We start from the raw sequence: 22953 nt of genomic DNA on the forward strand, positions 1-22953 counted from the left end.
AGACAAACCCTTTGAGAGTTTTGAAGTGTGGAGTATTGGCAATTCCCCCCTTCAAGAATGTGAATGCTTCACACAGATGCTCCGTGAAGTAATCTGGTAAAGAAAACCCAAGAAGGAGGAAAACAAGCAGGGCGATAGAACTGAGCTCCCAGATTTCAGTTGGTGTAGATTCTCTCAGCCTGGAGGGAGGGTGGGGGGAGTACCAAATAGCAAAATACTCATCACATGCATGGAAAGCCATCCTTTGGAGAATGCAGGATATCGCTGCATGTTAAGCCAGCATCCTGCTTCCTGCTGTTGCACTATTAGACATTTAGAATCAGATATGTCCTTACTTCAAAGAAGTCTCATTATGATCAAAGGCATTTACTTCTATGGCACATCTGTAGCTCTGCAGTCTCAAGGAGACTACTTGATGTGTTCTGCTTCTTACACCTGTTTAGTGAGCGGCTAAGATGTGAAAGTTATGCTATTCCTTACCTTCAGAAAATTCATACTGAATCGTAATGTTCCATTTTGAAAGACATAAATTGTAAGTAAAATAAAAATCCTATAAAATGAAAAATGCAGTGCCACAGAGAAAAAAGGTAAGCACTCTGAGCAGTAAATAAGAATATTTTACTCTTAAGATATATCTAGGGCATGCCTCAAGACAGAAACGTAGCATTTATTTATTTAATTCTGCACTCACACACTTACTGTACACAATAGAAGAATAAAAAACCCCACAACCAATATAAGTCAATTAAAAGATAGTAATAAGAACAACTGTGCCTAGTGAACGGTAAATAATAATGGATAATGGATAACCTTCCACTGATGGTTTGGGAGCTTTTACTTTCTAAATTTGACAGTATAAAAGAACAGTAGCTGCGGTTTTACCCAATGGTGGGATTCAGCCAGTTCATACCAGTTCGGGTGAACCGGTTACTAAATTACCCACCCCCTGCTATCAAAGTGGATCCTGGGTACTGCACCGCAGTGAAGAAATGGTCAACGGAGCGGCCGGCGCAAGGGAAGGAGAAGGCCACTTTCCCTCCTCCTTCCCTTGTACTGGCCGCTCAGTTGCCTGTTTCTCCATTGCAGCAAATCGTCCAGGATCCACTTCGATGGGGGGAGGGTGTTTAATTTAACAACCGGTTCTCCCAGGGTCAGGTTGGCCATCGCGGGAGGTTTAACCCACATGTGCGGCACAGCCAAACCTTCCACGACAGCCAACCTGACTCTGGGTGAACCGGTTGTTAAATTATTTGAATCCCATCACTGGTTTTATCTATTTTTTTTATAAGTGTATGTGAATTTACTACTGAGGTTTTGCTAACAAAATGGTAGCTGAAGGGGAAAAAAGGGATTGGAATAAAACAAAAATAGCAAAGACCTCAAAAGCGTAGGCAGGGAGGCCATATAATCACTTTTTTCTATAAATGAATTTTCTCATGAAACAAAGAACTGAGTTCACATTCAATTAGCAGAGTGATTCTTATTGTTGTTATTTCAAGAGTAGTTTAATGAAAAAATACATATGGGTAGTAATGATGCATTAGGACAAAGAGAAACAGCAAAAATGATCAACAACCTCAATGTTTCTTTCTTTTCCAGTGACAATCAGCAATAAAGTCATTATTTAAAATATTGAAAGTTCTGTTACAAAATGTAATTCAGTAAAGGGTCATGAGCTTTTAATGGTTCTATTACAGCCTCTTATTTTGAATAGTTATCACATGCAGTTCAATGCTTTGGGTTATTGTTCAGAAGTAATTAATATTGCCTTTAATCAATCTTACTAAATATTAGTTTTAATCTGAAATATTATAGATAAATAAATCTGTTTAGTTAGAGCACAAAATTTCTCCAAGTTGTATTATTTCTGTTGAGATAGAAATGGGCCTTTTTCATTGTGATACTCAGTTTGAGATGGCAGGGATGGCCATAATTAAGCAACTTAATCACATGCAGATTTAATTACTATGCAAGACAATAAGTGGGCCTGCCTATGAAAAATGATTAAAACCTATAACTGGTTCAAAATGTGGTAGCCAGAAGGTAGGCTTTAAACACAATGTCTTCCTGAGTATATTTTGTTCTACTACAAGACATTGCTTACTTCTTGAAACCCTAAATGATTATACTTAAAGACCTGCCAGTTTGATAAGAAACTCTCTCTCATGAACCTCTACTAGTTCTAGGTTCTACCAACACTAAAAGTATTGCTGCTTACTGCCATCTAACTCATAGTAAATAGGACAGAATTCTTTGTTGACAGAGGCAGCTTAAATGCTGTGGATTGCTAAAGCTGAATTTTAAATTAATACAATTTTAAAATTGGGGCATCTTAGTCTGTTTGAGACAAGTGACGTTAAACCATAATGTCAGTGCCTATTCTATACATACATAATGTCAGTGCCTATTCTATACATATCAGCTTTAAAGGGTCACATTTTGAGACATTTTAATGACAAAAGCCTATAATGGATAAGAATTTTGATAGAAGATTTGAATTATTTACTGGTTCCAGGTATTTCCTGGGAAAGATACTTCTATTGTATTTCTACCTCTGCCTGTGTTTGTACTACTAATTCAGGGGTGAGAAATACCTAAGACAGGGGTGTCAAACTCGCGTTGTCATGGCGGCGTCACGTGATGTATCGGGACTTTTTCCCCCTTCGCTAAACCGAGAGGGGGTGGAGCCAGCACGTGACACATCCGGCCCGCGGGCGGCTGAAGCCATTAAAGGCGGCATCTCAACCTGCTGACCTTAGAAGGATCACATATGGCTATCCAGGGATGCTGTAAAGTCACTAGAAATGAGTGTTAACTCCCAAAAGCAACCACATTGAAAGTCAACGTTTTTACCTGAAAAAGTCAAATTTTTACACTGTGATTTCAGGGATAATCTTGATCCACCAATTAGATAATTCTATTTCTTGGAGGAAATTGCTCCTATAATAGAAGATCCAGTGCTGCAGTCTCATAAATATTTAGTATAATCCACAATGATATAACATGTGCCAAGGATAATTATAAAGATAGGCGGGGGATTTGTTTAAAATCAAGTCTTACTTGTATAGACTTGAAAAAACATATATTTTTTGTTATGACACATGAAATATGGTTCTAGTTCTAATTCTGGAGAGGAAGCATAGAGACACAGAAGTAGGATTCTGATAAAGGGGAATATTTGTAGTTCTGGGTTAAAAATGACTTGGTGATTGGTTGTTTTCTTGCAAGACATTTCACTGGCGCACAAATGATGTTACCTAGTTTGGGTAATGAAACATCTGCAAGAAAACAACCAAGCTCAGAGTGCATCAAGGACCTCTCAGAAATAAGATTTTCCAAAGAAATATAGAAAAGAATATAAATATAAAGAAAAGGAGAAAGATTACTCACATAAAACTTTTCTTGTTCTTTCATACATGGTTCATCTGCCAGCAACCTATTTGAGAATTGTTTATAACCCAAAATTCCATATCCATCAAATTCCTTTTCTTTCTGGGATTCTGTAAAATAGGCACATGCAAAGATGATTTTTGTTCTGAACAATCCTCTATAGCTGCTAAATATCTCAATTGTTCAATTAGAATTTTTTAAAGAAAAAAATCCTAGTTAAGCGTTCAGCGCTCTAATAATTTTCCACACTTCTCTCTGTCTTAATTAATATTCTTAAACAGCTAGTAGTTGGCTATAATTAGAATGATACATGGTTCTTGGATTTAGTCACTCTATTAGCAAAAGATAAAAATATCCTAAGATAATATTTTGTCGAAAATGGACTTTAGAGGGTGCTGTTGCATTTGGTGTGTTAAAAAGTAAGAAGGAAATCTGAGAACAGCAGATCTATTATCTTCATTGTATTATGCTTGCTAGTCTCATAAACTGTAAAAACACGAATATCTGTTATAAAATTCAGTGATTACTTCAAGATGTAAACGCTTCTGTTCTGCTAGTGATGCAATTGCTTGCCTCTTATCACTTCAAGAGAGAGAGAATTAAAATATTTTAGGCGCATTAGCAGCCTTTGCAGAAAAAGTTGAATAAAAGTTTATGCCCAGAGAATAATATTAGTGAAAAGAAGTGAAAAGAATATGTTGTTCTTAATAGATATTAGTGCTCAGGAATTCTATCTGAGATTCAAATGCTTTACCATTTTATTTGTATAATACATTATAAAATTATTTTATACAGATGTGTTTTTTCCTCTGAACTTATTTTAGGAGTATTCTTTAACTGTGGTACATGGTAATCTGAACACTTAAACATGATGAGGATTGTCATTGCATTGCATTGTCATTGATAGACTTAAGAATATTTCTTTATTTACCATATTTTTCAGACTATAAGACACACTCCCCCCCCCCATAAAAAGTGGGTGGAAATGTCTGTGCATCTTATGGAGCGAATGTTGCAAAAGCCATGCCCACCCACCAGCTCCCACCCTTCGGCCTCTGCCTCCCAGCAATTTGCCTCCTTGCAGCAAACAGCAAACAGCCTGGTCAGCTTCAGCACAGCCTGATATAGTACGAGCAGCTGATTGATGGTTGGAGTGGCCTCCCAGAATACCGACAATCAGCTGTCCCAGGCTGCAGGGATCACTGCCGCCTATCGCCGCCTCTGCACGCCCCATTTTCGGCCTATGAGTTCCCCATTTTTTACCTCTGTGCGTCCCGTTTTCTGCACGTCCCATTCGGTGACAATAGGTGCCAGCGGTGATCCCTACCACCTGGAACAGGCCAAAAATGGGACACACAGAGGATGAAAACGGGACACGCGGAGGCTGAAAACAGGGTGCGTGGAGGCTGAAAGCAGAGTGTGTGGAGGCTGAAATTGGGGCACGCAGAGATGGCGATAGGCAGCGGCGATCTCTGCAGCCTGGAACAGCTGATTGTCGGTATTCTGGGAAGCCAATCCAACCGCCAATCAGCTGCTCGTGCTAAATCAGGCTGTGCTGAAGCTGACCAGGCTGTTTGCTGTTTGCTGCCAGGAGGCAAATTGCTGGGAGGCAAAAGCAGATTTTTTTTTCTTGTTTTCCTCCCCAAAAGCAAGGTGGGTCTTATAGTCCAGAGTGTTTTATAGTCTGAAAAATATGGTATTTTCCCCTATATAAATTGGAAGCTTAAACAAGAACAACAATGTCATAAAATTTATCCAATCGATTAAGTACAAACTTTCATGGTTAAGGATCCTGTCTTCTGTTTCTGTCTTTTGAAACAGCAATCAATATATTTTTTTTATTTATTTTGATCAGTTTGCAATCAATCTTATGAAAATTGAAATATAAACCAATATAATCTGCATGTAACATTTTAAGAGCTTGAATCTATCAGATATATAACTGATAGTTATTGCCTCTCGATGCATAATATTAGTTTTAGATTTTGCTCTTATTATGACACTACTTTGCAAGAGAAGGGAGATTCAGCCTTAAAAAATTATTATTCTTTCCAAATTAATTTCTTCAATTTTGCATAAGATTATAAAATGTTCTACATCGATAAAATTCAAAATCTGTGTTTTAAATATCCTAGAGTGTCGATGAAATTTAGTCCCCACCAACCACTCAAACTCTGAATATTATGGAATGAAAACATAAAAATGCTATACAAGTTTTGTTTTGTTTTTTACTTTTACTTTAAAAAAAAAAAAACCTTCAGAAGTTGGGCGGCTGAATTCTAACCCCACGTTTCTCTGACATTTTATATTTTCTTTCATTTCATCTTCTCAGCTACAGTGAGTAAAGACGGCTATATTTATATCTCTGCTTCCGTTCCAGATGGGACATTAATAGATATATAGCTTGCAGCTGCACACAAAGAATATTATAGACTGGGTTCATCTCTCCTTCTCTACACAGTATCGGTTCTGTTCCATTTTGTTATGTTTCTGGTTTTCATTGTTTTTATAAATTAGAAATGGAGCATTGTGCAACTCTCTCTCTCTCTCTCTCTCTCTCTCTCTCTCTCTTTCTGCAACCTTCCTTTATTCCAGATCCAATGGCTTCTATGCTACCACACAGCACCACGATTCTCCAGAGGATTCTGAGAACAGGAGGTGAGTCAAAGGAGCAGAGCTGCAGGGATTTTTGTTTGATTCAGGTTTATTAACTCAAGCATATGCTCTCTTTCTCAAATTTGTTTTCTCAGCCGGTGGCACATTGCACCATTGCCCAGTGCCATCAGTCCTGTGGAGAGATATTTTGTAGTGGATCTCAAGGCATCTTTAAAATGAGATGAAGGCAATAGAAAAAGAAAAAGAAAAAATATATACCCTTTTAATAGCAGCTTAGAATCAGAGTCTCGGTGTTTTCTTAATATATTGAAATATGTACTGTATAAACATGGCATATTCCACCTACTGAAACATTTGCTGAAACAACTCACAAAAGGGAATTGCTCCTTTAATTCTTTTTCCATGCCCCACAAACTTCCAGCCTGATATATCATCTCATTCTTTTTTTTTCCTTCCTACTAATAAATGCGGACATGGCTGTGCTTTTTCTAAGCAGGAAGTTTTTTTCCTCTCAGTTTTCATAATTATGCACTATATTTCCTACACCTCGGTTTCATTTCTAGACAACATTTTCCTCCCTGAAGCACAATTGCGTTAATCTCTGTTACTGCCGCATTTTGCATGACATCAGAATAATAACATTTCAATACAGGTAGTCCTCGACTTATAGCAATAGCACTTAGACTTATATACTGCTTTACAGTGCTTTACAGCCTATTGCCCCCAACAATTTGGGTTCTCATTTTACCCACCTCGGAAGGATGGAAGGCTGAGTCAACCTTGAGCCTGGTGAGATTTGAACTGCCAAATTGCAGGCAGCCGGCAGGCAGCAGTTAGTACTGCAGTCTAACCGCTACATCACCGCGGCTCTTATAACAGTTCATTTAGCGACTGTTCGAAGTTACAATGGCCCTGAAAAAATGAGTTATGACCGTTTTTCATACAACCATTGTAGCATTCCCGTGGTCACATGATCAAAATTCAGATGCTTGGCAACTGACTCATATTTATGACGGGCTGCAGTGTCCCAGGGTCATGTGATCACCTTTTGTGACCTTCTGACAAGCAAAGTCAATGGGGAGGCCAGATTCACTTAACAACCCTGTTACTAATTTAACAAGTGCACTGATTCACTTGAGAACTGTGGCAAGGAAGGTCATAAAATGAAGCAAAATTCACTGAACAAATGTCTTGCTTAGCAACAGAAATGTCGGGCTCGATTGAGGTCGTAAGTCAAGAACTACCTGTACAATAAAAACCTTTTCCCAGAACATGGGCTTTTGCCTCTTTTTGGAAATTCTATTTCCAAAAAACACACAAGCAGAAAATGAAAATCTCATGTATTTTCTTTACCCATCTCTCATTGTTCCTCCACTTATCCCCCACAACCAGTTCACTTTAGAACCTTCTTAATAGAGTCCCAGTGTTACCTTATATGTTTGGTTGAACATTGCAGCAAGATATGAAACCCAGCACAGGTTTAATTTATTTTTACATGCAATAATTTGATCCATATAAACTGTGAGACTGACAGCAACAGCCAATGGACTCTGCTGGAGTTCTTCTCAGTGGTATAATAAGCAGTCAGAACAAAGGCATTCAGTGAGTTTACATGTCTGTTTAAATCTTCACAATCTGTTGAAGGCAATAATTTGGATACTTCTTGGCTCCTGTAGGAATAATGTAGTCTTGAAACATCCATCAGTATTATTATAAATCTTTATATAGGTGGACAGCAGCTGAGAGTAGAGACTTGCCTAAGCTCAGTGACTTCCTGATTGTTTCCCATCTTAGTCATTAGCTGACCACCCGAGACATCAGGAAAGAACTGATTCTCTCCAAAAGTCATCCACAAATTATAATTTTGTTTTGACATAAGTGGAAAAATTTTAAAATGTATGTGGAATGCTTAATGATTTTTTTAATCTGAATATTCATTAACTATATTTAATGTTAAATTAACCTGAATAATCATCACTAGTTTCAGAAAGTATCGACCAAGTGTTCAGAATAATTATTAGGATAACTTTGTTTTTTTCGACCGATATTTTTTTAAAGTCTTCGCCCAGACCCTTTGCAAAAAAATATCCTCACACATTTAAAAAGTTCTGTCCACAAGTACAAAGTAAAACCATGTGCAACTGATTTTATAGCCTGCAGCTAAACACTTCCTTCAAAAGTTTTGCCCAGTTTCATTATTTACTCATGTCTCAAGTGAATCATGCAAAACTATATTTTGGCTCTTAAATCATCCTTTCCCTTTCTTCCCAGCAGGGTGACCGTGCTTCAGGACTTGATGGGTAGAAGAAGACGAGGGAGGAGGTAAAGGAAATAATGAATTCACTCCACCCTTCCAGGCAGAAGGAAAAGTGCTAGTAATCAGTCAGATGCAAGAAGGTCAAATTAACAATAACAAAAGGTACAGTATAATGAAGTGATGGGTGTAGCCCGGACATGGATGCCAGAATACTTTGCCAGCAGAAACAAGAACGAACAGCTAGGTACATGATGTCATTGTGAAATGAATTTTAATTTCCTAAATGCAGGTGAATTTTCCCTTAGAAGACACGTTTGTCCCATCAGTGAATAAACTTAATTTCAGTCCTGTTTCATCGTTGTCAGAATTTACCTTATTAAAGCTGAACAATATAATTCAAACATATACCCGGTTTTCTGGATATGTTTAAAAGGAAGACTACGGGAATGGGCTAGAGGAATACATTGTGTGGATTGGCAACAGTTTTACTGCATCTGGATTCAGGTATTTATTATTTATTCAAGCAATTCAAGATCATCACATATGTGAGCTCTCCTCAAAGCAGGTCTATCAATTGCTTTCAGGATAAAAATGACTCCAACATCCTACTGAGAACTTATGTCAGAGATAGATGGCCTGGTGTTCTTCATAGTTTTTGTATTACATATGGATGAACATGTTTTCCCATGAGAACTATCTACTCTGAACTTTGGAGATGAAGAGGAAGATATGCTTGCAATATACACATGTAGCACATAGACTGAACTATTAGTCCCTAATAGAATTGGGGACTGAACTGAATTCACTTTTAGTTCCTTACAATGTCATTATTTATTCTCTATTGCAATTCTTTGGGTTTTCTCTTTGAACTCACCATAATTCCCAAACTTCAATGGTGATGTAACATTCCCCCCACACACACACACACACTCAAATCCTGACCTCTATACTCATGTTCTTGGGACTCTTTGCAAGGAGACTTATGCTTTGTGGCATTTCTTGGAATTACCATATGACCACACCACATTACATGTCTTATGAGATAAATGAGACATCTTGGAATCTCTGCTTCATTGATAGGTCATTTTAACCATCTGTTTTTAATTCTTTCATTTCCACACTGTCATCAATTAAGGTTTGGAAGCTGATCATATGTGACAAGGGCATTCTGTATGTGTATATAATGCCTTTGAGATAGACCCACAGGCATACGCACAGAGGCATTTATATTACAATTAGATAAATGAGTTCGATATTCCGTCGTTACTCTTCTTTTTCCCATTTTTTAAATATAGTTAGGGGACAAAACGACACAGTTCTCAGTACCCCAACAATTTGAATTGAAAAGAATTCATCCGAAAACAACAAATATAAATCAATCTAACACATCCAAAAATAAAGCATATTCTATGGGGCTGTGCAGCAATTCAGATTTGAAGAGGAAAAGGTGATTTACAGCACACATGGGCATATAGGTCACACCTGTTGGCATCTGCATAAATGAAACATGGGTCTTCTTGGGATTGCGCAGAGGCAGCTATGCTGGCCAAGGAAAAGACACAACTGTATGAGGTTCTCAGCGGATATGACATGAGTATCCCCTCATTTTGTCAGTCATCTTTTCCCCTTCAGATATGCGTAGCCATATTTATACTAGGACTGTACATGTTTTGAAAATGATTGTGAATAAGCGCTCTGGATCTCACACAAGAGCCTTACCATAATTAAAACAGACTCTCTAATTTGCAGCCTCTAACACAAGCATAAAGCAACATGTGCTACTATAAAGAGTTGATTTATTAATTTTCAAAGCATTAGCAGCCTGACTTTATTTAACTAGTTATCTACCTCCTTGCTTTTTCTGTAAAATAACTGTCTCATTTTCAGGTAATCCAATTCAGGTTTGACTTTTATATGACAGATAAGGTAAAGGTAAAGGTTCCCCTTGAACATATGTGCTAGTCATTCCCAACTCTATGGGGCAGTGCTCATCTCTGTTTCAAAGCCAAAGAGTCAGTGCTGTCCGAAGACGTCTCCTTGGTCATGTGGCTGGCATGACTAAACACCAAAGGCACATGGAACGCTGTTACCTTCCCACCAAAGTGGTCCCTATTTTTCTACTTTCATTTTTTACTTGCTTTCGAACTGCTAGGTTGGCAGAAACTGGGACAAGTAACAGGCGCTCACCCCATTACGCAACACTAGGGATTCAAACTGCTGAACTGCCAACCTTTTGATCAACAAGCTCAGCGTCTTAGCCACTGAGCCACCACATCACTAAGATATGACAGAGAGAAAGGCAGAAATAGAAGAAAAATTGTATCATGACACAACGATTCCTCCTCCCTCTTCTCTCCCCCCTCTCCAATTTCATTGCTTCCATTTCTATGTGGAAAAAGAGGGATCAACAATGCAATCATGCATTTGCAACTACATATTACTGGATAAATGAAATTTATTGCCTTTGCAATTCTACATTAAAGCCTTAGAAGAAATGTTGGTGTTTAGTTTAGGAGAGTTGCAGAACATAGAAAAGGGAACTGCAGAGCATGCCCTACCTTTCTCCTCCATTTCTTCCACCTGTGCCTTCCCCGATCTCTGGAGGTTCCCCCCCCAGTGCGCCCCATTTTGGGCCTGGAAAGCTTCCTGCACCAACCTGGAAGCCAAAAATGGGGCACAGTGGAGCGCCTGTGCAGGGGGGGCTTGTGGGGGGACACGTGCGCATGCGTGGGGGTGCTTGCATTGTATTTTGGGGGTTCTGGCACGCATGCATGCATTCGCGCGCTTGTGTGCGCACTTTGAGCACTCGACACCAAAAAGGTTAACCATCACTGATCTAAGCTATAGCATGGCATAGTGGGTGGCACCAGTGGAAGGGATTACTCTGAACAGACAGCTGATAAAACAGGAAATAACAGATGAGTATAGGGACATGAATTTATCAAGAACTAAGGTATTTATTCAAAGAGCACCTTTTTCCATTTCAATAAAGAAGGAAGGAGAGGGAGGAGAATTGTTAAAACTATCCATTGTCTTCCATTAGGAAATCAAAATATTAGTATATTTGTGCGGACATTTGATTGTGGGGTCAGAGACAACTTCCCTAGAAATGTCATGTCTGTTCTTTTTATTATTAATCGCTTGGCTGAAAACAATTTGTCTTTAAAGAATGCAGGATAAAAAACAGTGAAATCTACTGTCTGTTGTAAATTAGTGTAATGAATGGGAAGGTCTGTTTTTCCTCACAGCTCTATCACACTTTCTCTTACATCCAGCATCAAATTTGCCATGGGAATAAAGAATGGAAACTCTGTGTTTATCAGAGGAAGATCGTCACAAATTAGTCAGCAATGAAACATACTGATAGACATTAACCTAGAAACCAAAAGAAAAAGAAGAGCAGTGTTTCAGCTGCCCCTTTAGTTTCTGGAAAGATTGGAAAGAACTGAAATTGTTGGGCAAATATGACAGAGGAAGGAAGTCTGCAATGCTTCAATTACAAAAAATCCTCATTTAACCAAGACAACTCATTCTCTTCAAATTTGTTCTGGACACAAAAAAATTACGCAAGATTACTAATTCATTGAACTCATTGAACTATCTCAACATTTTAATCAAAGTTTCTAGCATCTAGTATAACAGTATATACATCTAGTATAACACTACCCGTTAGTCTAAAATTTAAAATATTGTGAAGTGTAATTAATTGCAACATGATGGTTTCTAATTAATTTAACTATTTCAACTAAATTTTAAAGATTGATTTTCTATAATAAAATAGTATGAAATATATGTATATGTATTGTGCATGTGTGGGTATACACATATGTTTAAAAGAATGTGTGTGTGTGTGTGTGTTTAAAAAAGAACATAAAAAGTAACACAAACTTATAAAGAATAAAGAAAACAAAGAAAAAGTGAAAGAAAAGAAAATAGACAAATTGTAGAAAGAAAAGATAAAAAGAGATGGAAAGAAACTTCCAATTCCCCTTGCGTTTTGTAGTATGAGTACAAAAATGATCTCTTATTCTATGACTATAAAAAGCTCACTTTTCTCTATTATCCAATTTTCCCCCCTAATCATCAAAACCACAAGTTATGAGTGCATTTTTTTCCCTTTCATGCAAAAAAGTCTATAAAGGGTTTCCCGTTAGCCTAAATGTAGATATAGTCTTTTCTCTAATCAAGGCAGTCACTGCAGCCATCTCTGCAAGTTTTTTAATTGCAGGGGAGCCAATATGGTGCATTGGATATTTTGTAGGAGGAGTTCCCTGCAGTTTGACACATTTTGGAGTAGAAATGTAATTGCTTTCTGCACACACCCAGCTTGCAACTGAATTGAGCTTTGTTGTGCCACTCCAAAGCTGTCAAAACTTGGTAAATGTGAGTTGAACTGAGAGCCAAGTGCATACTGAAGCAATTAAATGCCTGCTTTACTACATGCCAGATGTTACACCCATGATCCATTCAACATACATTCTTAGCATGCTAGATTTGGGCTATGAATTCTCTCTCTCTCTCTCTCTCTCTCTCTCTCTCTCTCTCTTACTTTCTCTCTCTCTTGGCAGAGTTATGTATGCAGTACTAAGCACAACTGAACTATAGAAGCACATGGGAATTCGAAGGCATTCTAATCTCTCGGGTCTTCAGTTTATATTATGTACTGTGTGAATGAAAAGACCAAAAAGATAACAAGCATACGCATATTAATCACTTCAGTGTATTATTTTATAACCTCCACTGTCGAATTTAACTTTTTAAGCCTTTTCCCCCCATAAATTCATGAGTGCATCACTTTAAATGCACATCCTTTCCCCAAAGCTATTGGCTTTATTCTTTGATATTGCTCCAAAATATTTGGTGCCCTCACATCATGCAGCTTTACCCAATTTACCACTGGCAAAATGCTTAATATGATTTTGAGGTCTCCTTTAGACAGCCCTGCAATATTACTTTTGCATCCGAAGGGCAAAGTAATATTTCACTGAGTTTTATGATCTGGTTCCAGAATATGTCTCTAACTATTCACTTCAACAATATATAAATAGAATCAGCATGGCTGACATGAGATTGCTAAGAGACGTCATGGGTCAAATTGTCCATACATTTCAGATTGAATAGGATTTAAAACATTGTGTTTTCATTGTTAATTAAATCAAATCAACCCTTTATTCCAAACACAATAGTTCCTAAATTTATTTGCCATGCATCCCTCCCCTCCAATAAATATTTGAATGCCTTAATATAGTTTGCACTTAGAATCAACCTTCCCTTTCTTTTTCTCATGCTTTCATTACAGTTTAGAAACAGACGGATCTAAATTCTTTTAAAACTAACCTGAATTTCGGGTAGTCGAATTAATGGTACCACATGTGTTAATTCAATCAAGATCAAATGGCCCATCAAGGACAGATGGATTTATCTGGATCCATTTTACAGTATACATTTGGAGTGATAGCAGGAAATACCATGTTATCACTATTATGAGTTGGATGGGATCAAGTCTTCACATATATGATCCAGCATATGGCCTGAAGCCACATTATGAAGTTTTCCTGCCGAAATCTGATAATTGTATCTTTTTAAAAAACTCTGAGTTTTGGAGAGAAAGCAGAATATTCAAGCAGTCAATTGATGTTATTAACACCCTGTTCTTTTTATGTATTACTGGGGTGGGAAACCCAGATGAAATTGCTACAGATGCTAATGTGTGAAAGTTAATGGTGAGAACATTACAGTTTAACAGGTTTTTATATTATATGACTGATACAATATAATAAGTTGTGGAAGTTTGAGATAATAAAGTATATTTTGGCCTTCTAAAAATTCATCAAAACTGTTGGCAAGATGGATACTGAGGGAGAGAAACACATAATTTATCTTGAAAGAAATAATGTCATGTTATTGTTAAACACTGCTGGGACCTCATTAGTGACTATAAAAACATCACCTGCCAGTTATGTGGGGTAATAAATCTATATTGGCCAATAAATGAGGAATAAAGAGGCACGGGAGAAGAAAATAAGGACTAAGAATTGTTATTTTCCCCTCACACAATTGTAAGTCAGGGCTCTCCATATTTCCTCATCAAGAGATTTCCAGAAACAAGAGATTATGAGAATTCAGTACTGATAGATAATGGGTTCACATTCCAGATTCTAGAGGACAAATATTTACTGGCAACTGTGTCCATTTGTTCTCAGCAACTTCTATAAGGGACCTCCTGGGCAGTAGTTTTCAACTGTGTTGCGGAAAATTGCAATAGATAACTATAAATCATCTTCTACTAAAACGCCTCCCCATTTTTTTCCAGGTATTATTTATTGGATTTTTCACTACTGGGGGTGGGGGGTGGGGGGTGGATAGAGGTGGGTTCTCTTTGTAAATTTAAGAATGTGCCTTTTGTAGGTTTAGGTTTAGCAACTTTCAGAAGACTGTGTATAAGAATTTAGACTGAAAAAGACAAGAACTCAGGAAAAACTGAAACTGGAAATCTAGTTGAAGTAAAAATAAATTGGATCAGATATCACTGGAAGAGAATTGGCTTGCATCGGTTACATTTCTATGCTGTCTAATTGTCAAACTTCTCTGAGAAGATCATCAAGAGAACAATGTGTAATAGGAGTGTATGATAAAATAGGCTAAGAATTTTGGACATAATATACTGATGGAACAAGGAGAAAAATATGTGGACTGAAAAGTACATTGTTATAATTTGAAAGAAAAGTTTTAAAAGACAAAGAAAATCTAGACTTATAAAGTTATATTCATTCAACGACCATTGGAAGTTACTATATAGCTGAATGGATAGTGGTTACAACTGATCCTCAAAGTTCCGGCCATCCCAACACCTCAAAATCACATGATCTGGGTGCTTGGCAACTGGTAGGAACTTACGTGATTACCATTTTCAATGTTCCTCGCTGGGTTCCCCAAAAAGTCAATGAGGAAGCTAGCAAGGAAGGTCACATATTGCTGGGGTAAGTCTCTCCCATTCATGTACCCTCTCCCTCTCCCACTTGTGCACTCCCATGCACCAATGGTGGGTTTCAACCAGTGTTACCACTGGTTTGCTTCATGCACGTGCTTTGCGCGTGCTTTGCGCATGCACACACCAAACTTGTGCTCCGCACAAGCGTAGTGTATTAAAGAACAGCTGAAAAGCAGCAATCCAGTCTGCCGCGCCTTTCAGCTAGGCTAAAAACGACCGAATATAAGGTATGCATAACACAGGGGCAGGCGGGAGGGCCAAGCTAACTGTCAGATAGAACTGGTTTGCTCTCACCTCACCATCTCTGCTACCGGCTCACCCGAGAACTGGGGAGAACTGGTTCGGGTGCCATGCACCCTAGTGTACCCTCCCCAGCCAGTGCAGCACTCACACATACTCTCCCTGATCTAAATTGCATCCTTACACAGGCTCTGCACTGCATCAGTTGCACACCCGCCTCAGATCCTCACATACCATCCCAACCTATGTTTTCATGACCTTCAATTCTTCTCTCATGCTTCCACCTGCATCTTCACACACCCTTGTCTTGACCAGCTCAGACACTGATGAGGAAACCAACAGTGAGCAATCAGAATTGACAGGCAAACTATTGGAGTAATTGAATGCAGAAGACGCTGTACTGCCCAATAATCAGGAGTCACAGCTGCCAACCATCTTGGAGGATTTCGATTCTGAACCTGTCTCGGTGCAAGGCCTCGCTGTGCAGAGCAAAGTCCCTCTGTGAGGCTTCTTGCAAGAAATGAGAAACACTGTGGTTGCTTCTATTTAAGAAAAACAGCAGGCTTAAGCCCTCCATTGGCAACAGCCAGCCATTAACCTAGACTATGTGTAACCTTGGCTCTCATCTTGAAATCTTGTGACTCTGGACCAGGATCAGCTGGCAAAACTTCTATAACATTTGGACCCTTGGATGTCCCCTGACCACTCTTGGGCCTGCTGTTTTGGATTTGGACATTCTCTCAAAGCAAGCTTACTAGACACGTGGGGACTTGGTTTCTTTTTTCTGTGTATCTGTACATGTGCTTGCATGCACATTTCCTTAGTACTTGTTATTTGCTGGAAATTTTCCTAGTAAAGTTTGCACATCTCTCTGCATGTTTATGAGAGCATGGCTTGAGACAGAACACCTGAATACTCACAGTCTCTCCAATACATCTTCTTGCTCCTTTTCCCACCCACCAGGACAGGGGTGGGTTCTACTTACCTTTACTACTGGTTCGCAACGGGGACATCCTAAAGTAAACCTATCAGTTCTAGATTGCAAAAATCGAGGTAACCATTAAATGGCAGCAAAGACAGATTTTTCTGTAATTCTTTCATGTCATCTAGGGATCATCTGTATTTGGTAACTCTAATTGTGATGGAATCTCCAGCTACACTGGAAGGAGGTGTTATGAGGCTGCCGAGCTTAGAGTCTTTGCACTGCAGAAAGCAACATCGGCCTGACTTCCCCCAGAATACTTGAAGCTTTAAGCATTAAGTCTGATGATGAGATTATTTTAAAATAGGTAAAGTAACTATAAAGCTTTTGCTTGAGACTATTCACAAGTAGCTCTGGTTGCTTGTGCCTGACATTGCTATTGTTAGCCATACCTTACAAAGATTATGTTGTTTCAGATCTTTTTCATCAAAAATTTAGTAAAATATTATACAGGCTTTGAGGACTTTATCAGCTCTTTGAACAATTCCAAAATAACAATAGTTTAAGACTGATGGTAAGTTATATCTGCATCAAACCAATAGGGTACCTTTTTCAATGGCAGCAGGATCAGAGATTCAATTTTTGAAGAGAGATATTTGAAGGTTTATTTATTTGTTTGTTTTTAATCCCACCTTTATTGTTTTTATAAATAAGTCAAAATGGTGAACATACTTAATACTCCCTCATCCTACATTCCCCACAACAACAACCCTATGAAGTCAGTTGGGCTACGCAAGAGTGACCGGAAAGTTTGAAAGTTTATTAGATTTCTATACTGCCCTTCTCCCAGGTGTACAACCATATTAAAACACATAAATTTATAAAATTTAAAACCAATTAAAATCAAATATATAAAATTTGGCCCTCAAATTAAAACACACATACGCCCAATTAAAATTCATATTAGGCCAGTCCAGCTTGCTGAAACAGAAGGGTCTTAAGGGCACGGCGAAAAGTACGCAGGTCGGGACTAAGACGAAGCTCTAGGGGCAGCTCATTCCAAAGGGCTGGTGCCCCCACAGAGAAGGCTCTCCCCTGGGTGTCGCCAGTTGGCATTGTTTGGCCGACGGCACCCTGAGGAGCCTCTCTCTGTGGCAGCGTATTGGCCAGTAGGAGGTTGTTGATGGCAGAAGGTGGTCTCGTATGTACCCCGGTCCTAAGCCATGGAGCACTTTAAAGGTGGTAACCAACACCTTCAATCTCACTCAGAAGACCAACTGGAGCCAGTGCAGCTCACTCAGGAGGGTTGTTATGTGCACTTGGGACTAGTTCAACATGCCATATAAACAGAAATATCTGGGCTCCTTATCTCACAAGGTGCTTGCTGATTTAAAGTTTAATATATCCTTCTTTAGCCTGATACCCTCCAGATGAGTTAGGCTGCAACTTTTATAAGTACATGCCAACTGAGGCTATGAGGAGTATATGGACCTCTAAAATTGGGAGACCACTTTGATAAACCTTGCCTTAATACTTTGCTAGGGTACCTGTCCCCAACACGCATTCCTCTGCATGCTACACATTGCCACAAACAAAATTTGCAAACTGTGTCATTGGAAACAGGAGGAAAAGTGTATAATAGTGCTAAGAATAGTCTTGTTAGGTCAAAACAAGGCCCATCTAAGTCCAGCATTTTATTTCTCAGAGTGATCAAACACTTTTAAGTCTCTGATGTGCTTAAAAGCAGGGAATGGAAAGATATCTTCTTTTGTTTGCCCCCATCTCAGCGCACTGCAACTTTTGAGGATGATATTCCCCACCCCCAACTCAGAGGTAAAATTAAGTCTCAGAAATACTAGCTTTTGATAGATCAGCCCTCCAGCAAATCTATTTTTAAAAGCATCCAGGTCTGTGGCTTTCCCCACATCTTGTGGTGACAAATTCCATAAGTAAATAGCATATTATGTGAAGAGGTCTCTTTCTAGACAGCTTCACTGAATTACCTTAGTTTTAATGTTTTGAGAGAGGGAGGGTTGCATTCGAATCCAGAAATTATTACAAAAGATGAACAATAACCTACAGTTGACCTGGGGGAAGATTTCCCCCTCTTTTTCGGTTTGTAAAAAAATGTGACTCACCTTATTTAAGCATGTTGCAAGACCTATATCAAGGTAGCAATGTTATCATTTCTTGCCTTTGTCATACTTTTGTCTGCTGCTCTGAACCATTCCAGATGTGCTTCTTGACAACTAAACATGGTCAGCATGCTCATGCACATTTTTGAACATTTTGTTATGTTATTGAAATGATTGCTATCACATTTTGGCTGCATGTTAGAACTTTATCCCCCAATTCAATATTCATCCATTGTTTTATTTCACATGTTATCTAATCAAGGATGGGAAATGTATGGTCCTCTAGATGTTGTTGAACCATTGACTAATATTGAGGGGAACTTAGTTCAACATAAACAGCATAGGTTATTTTTACTAAAATATTTATTTTAGTAAATATTTTTACTAAACCATCAGAATTTATTACTCATAAGTATATGTGGAAGCTGGGTAGAAACGAGTTGATATTGAACTACATAAAGTACCAACTGTTTTCGATTCCTGGAATTAGTAATGGGGAGGCAGAAATTGTAGCTTTTGCCTTCTTTTCTAAAAGATTGATTTTTAAAAAAAGAAAAATATTTTATAAAACATGTAGAGTTTTTAAAACTGGGTGCACATAAATGTTAACAAATGAATGCATAAATCAATCCCATGTTTCATAAAGGTCAGTCTGTATAGGCTCAAATGTATATCTTTTATATATTTAAAAGTATTCCATTTAGAGAATTTATACTCTTTCACATGCCCAGAGATTATTGAATTAGAATAAGCTGGTTCACATGATATCAGATGGCGCTGGGACGTTTTTAGCATCCATCAATGTCTTCAGATCAAGCTCTGGCAACCCCTAATAGAATATGTTTTGTATTGCAGTACTGTATAGTCATGCTTCTTTTAAAAATAAAAAAATAGGAAATGAATAGCTCTGTCAAAATTAAAAAGCCATTGAGGAAAGAAAACAACTCCATTGTCTTTTTAGCAGCGATGATCACTTTTGAGAATTTTAGCCATCTAAGTTCTTTCACATGTACAACTCAATAGATACTTGTGTGCCTGAGGTTTGGTAGATGTTGCTTGGTTTTTAAGTCAGAAAGGATGCTGTGCTTGTACAGCGAGTGAAGGACCATTGCACTTAATTGCACAAATTTTTGCACTTTAATTTCAGGCTTCGTAGCCTTTTTGTTAGAAATAATGCCCCAACATTATCTTGTATCATGCATATCAGGAACATGGAAGGTTATGAATCTATTTCAATGTAAGGATAGAAATAAAAGAAAACCCTCCAATCTAAATTCTAGTAATACTGAAGAAGCTCTGGATTTCCTTAGGAACATTAGGATATTCATTTAAATTTTAAGGAGGACAGGCATTACAATAAGAGTATTGAGGTTGGGTTTACATTGAGGGTCACATCAGTTCTATGTAGACACATAAAGCCTCAGCCACTTGTAAATTGGGGTCAAGAACCTATCTGGGTGGAGCAAACACAACCAACGCTTTCCTGAAATCTTTCCCTGTGCCAGGAAATAGACACCACACCCACGACTCCTCCAGCTGAGCCAAGGTGTTCCAGGGACACAGGCAGCAATGCAAGGCACGCCTCTGGAAAATACTTTTACAAAGCATGTTCCGTCCTTTAAATCTTCCATTGCACATCACTCAATTAAATTAGGGTGCTTCTTAAAATAAAGTAAAATTCAATAATAAAAAAAAGGAATCCGTTTAAGGTCTAGTTAAGTCTATTAAAACATTTCAAAATATTTTACTGATTAAAAGTGTATGCTATTAGTATAAATAAAACATTAAGTAATGGCACAGTCCAGCAAAAATAACCATTTTAAAGCTCACTGGAAAAGATTTAGGTTACAGGCTTATAGACACTTTAGTCCTATAGAATGTAGGGCGGACTTTACCTTCAAGTAGAAATAGACTGAATTTCACATTACTAATTCTCTTATTCAATACATCACACTAAAAATGTTTCCTAGTTTGCCTGCCATAGAAATTCCTGTTTCGTTTCCTTCCTTCCTTCCTTCCTTCCTTCCTTCCTTCCTTCCTTCCTTCCTTCCTTCTTTCTTTCCTTCTCTCTCTCTTTCTCTCTTTCTCTCTTTCTCTCTCTCTTTCTTTCTTTCTTTCCCAAGAGTCCCTTGGGAGTTGGGCGGCATAGAAATGTGATAAATTAAATTAAATTAAATTAAATTAAATTAAATTAAATTAAATTAAATTAAATTAAATTAAATTAAATTCTTTCTTTCTTTCTTTCTTTCTTTCTTTCTTTCTTTCTTTCTTTCTTTCTTTCTTTCTGCTGCATAGCGACATTCTTCCCTTGAGCTGCTAGATTCCATGGAGAACTCTGAGGTTTATAGTTCTTGGGCATTTCGATCTATCCCGATGGCCAGAATCTGGAATAGCTCAGGAGAGTGGGGTCGCCATAGCAGCCCTGGACCTGACCCAAATCATCAAGAGCTAACACATACTGGCAGTCCCAGGCTAGACCTAATTTTGTCTCAGGGAAAACAGAGGCTATTACCACCAATCCTTTACTATTGATAAATCACTCTCTGATTACTTTCCAGCTTACTGGTACTGCCCTCTACTTTTTAATGGTAGAATATATTGTGTTCCAGAGAAAACTTGGGCTAGTTCTGAAGATCTGATAAATGCTTATTTTTATTATTTATTTTATTTTATTTTATTTGTATACCGCCCTTCTCCAGCAGGACTCAGGGCGGTGAACAGCTGAGATAAAACAGAGCATACAAAATTTAAAAAACAGTTTAAAAGGTAATTAAATAATTTCGGACCACAATTTAAAACAACCCAATTAAAACCAATTTCAAATTAAAACCAAATGGATGGGATCAAGCCAGCCCGGCTAGGTGAAATAAATGAGTTTTCAGGGCCTGACGAAAAGTCCGGAGGTCTGGTATCGTTCATATTTCTGGGGGGAGGTCGTTCCAGAGGGTGGGTGCCGCCACAAAGAAGGCTCTCCCCCTGGGGGTCACCAGCCGACATTGTCTGGCGGACGGCACCCTGAGGAGGCCCTCTCTGAGCGAGCGTACTGGCCGGTGGGAGGCTATTGGCGGCAGAAGGCGGTCTTGTAGATACCCCGGCCCTAAGCCATGGAGCGCTTTAAAGATGGTCACCAACACCTTGAAGCACACCCGAAAGACCACCGGGAGCCAGTGCAGGAGAGGTATCACATTGGAGTGCCCCATCACTCCCATAATCCCCCACGCAGCCGCATTCTGGACCAGCTGGAGCCTCCGGGTGCACCCCAAGGGGAGCCTCATGTAGAGAGCATTGCAGTAGTCCAGGCAGGAAGTGACGAGTGCCTGAGTGACCATGCGTAGGGAGTCCCGATCCAGAAAGAGACGCAACTGGCGTATCAGGCGGACCTGATAAAAAAAACCCCGACCATGGCCCTCATATGCTCTTCTAAAGACAGCCGTGCATCCAGGAGGATGCCCAAGTTGCGAGCCCTCTCCGTGGGGGCCAGTGATTTACCCCCAATAACCAGCGATGGCACCAGCTGGCTATATCGGGACGCCAGAAGCCACAGCCACTCGGTCTTGGAAGGGTTGAATCGGAGCCTGTTTCTCCCCATCCAGGCCTGCACAGCTGTTGTGGCTCCGTCATCCGAGCCTGTCTTATCAGAGGAAGAAGGCTCCGAACATGAAGGAGAGGAGACGGCCAGGCCTCCCTCTCCAGGACCCTCCTCTCTGGCAATGCCTTAGGTGTCTCCCGAAGGAGAAGAGATTGGCCAGGAGCCAGGTGTTTCCGAGCCATCGGATAGTGACGAAGAAACATTGTGGTTGGACCATGCCAGCGTCGGAGAGACAAGCATGAGCAGCAGAAAAGGAGGCGTGCCAGAGATTAAGCTGAGTCACTGGACCACACCCCACAGGCTATAAAAGGGAGTGTGGTGGCCATTCGGACTCTGTGACGGACAAAGATAATCTCTGGCGAGGCACTTGCATCTTCAGAGACAACACCTATTTGCCGTGGATTTAATTACAAACTGGACTATTCAAACTGTGTGCATTTTTGTCTGTGTTATTGGAGTAAAAGCTCTTGGCAGGCAGCCACAGAGTTGCTGCCAAGTTCCGTATCACTGATGTTATGTGTTTGAAGAGTTTATTTAACCCTCGGCTGGCTGGTTGGGTGTGTGCGTGATACGGAGACAGAACAACGGCCTCCAGGCACCGGGACAACATTTCAAGGGCATCGTTGGGGTGGCCTGGGGTGGAGATGTACAGCTGGGTGTCATCAGCGTACTGATGGAACTCCACCCCAAAGCCACGGATGATCTCACCCAGCGGCTTTACATAAATGTTGAACAGAAGGGGCGAGAGGACTTCAAGGGCATCGTTGGCGTGGTCCGGGGTCGAGATGTACAGCGGCTTTACATAAATGTTGA

At 39.2% G+C, this 22953-nt stretch overlaps 1 long non-coding RNA gene across 1 annotated transcript; it reads left to right on the forward strand.

The window, feature by feature from the left end:
- Positions 1-5849: 5849 nt before the first annotated feature.
- On the forward strand, positions 5850-8614 carry LOC117672336 (uncharacterized). The gene is made up of 2 exons (XR_004593176.2): positions 5850-6048; positions 8278-8614. It is a non-coding gene; the product is annotated as an uncharacterized LOC117672336 (long non-coding RNA).
- The last annotated feature ends 14339 nt before the right edge of the window (positions 8615-22953 follow it).

The sequence above is a fragment of the Pantherophis guttatus genome, chromosome 3 (genome assembly GCF_059756535.1).
Source record: "Pantherophis guttatus breed Tessera chromosome 3, ASM5975653v1, whole genome shotgun sequence".
NCBI classification, from domain to species: Eukaryota; Metazoa; Chordata; class Lepidosauria; order Squamata; family Colubridae; genus Pantherophis; species Pantherophis guttatus.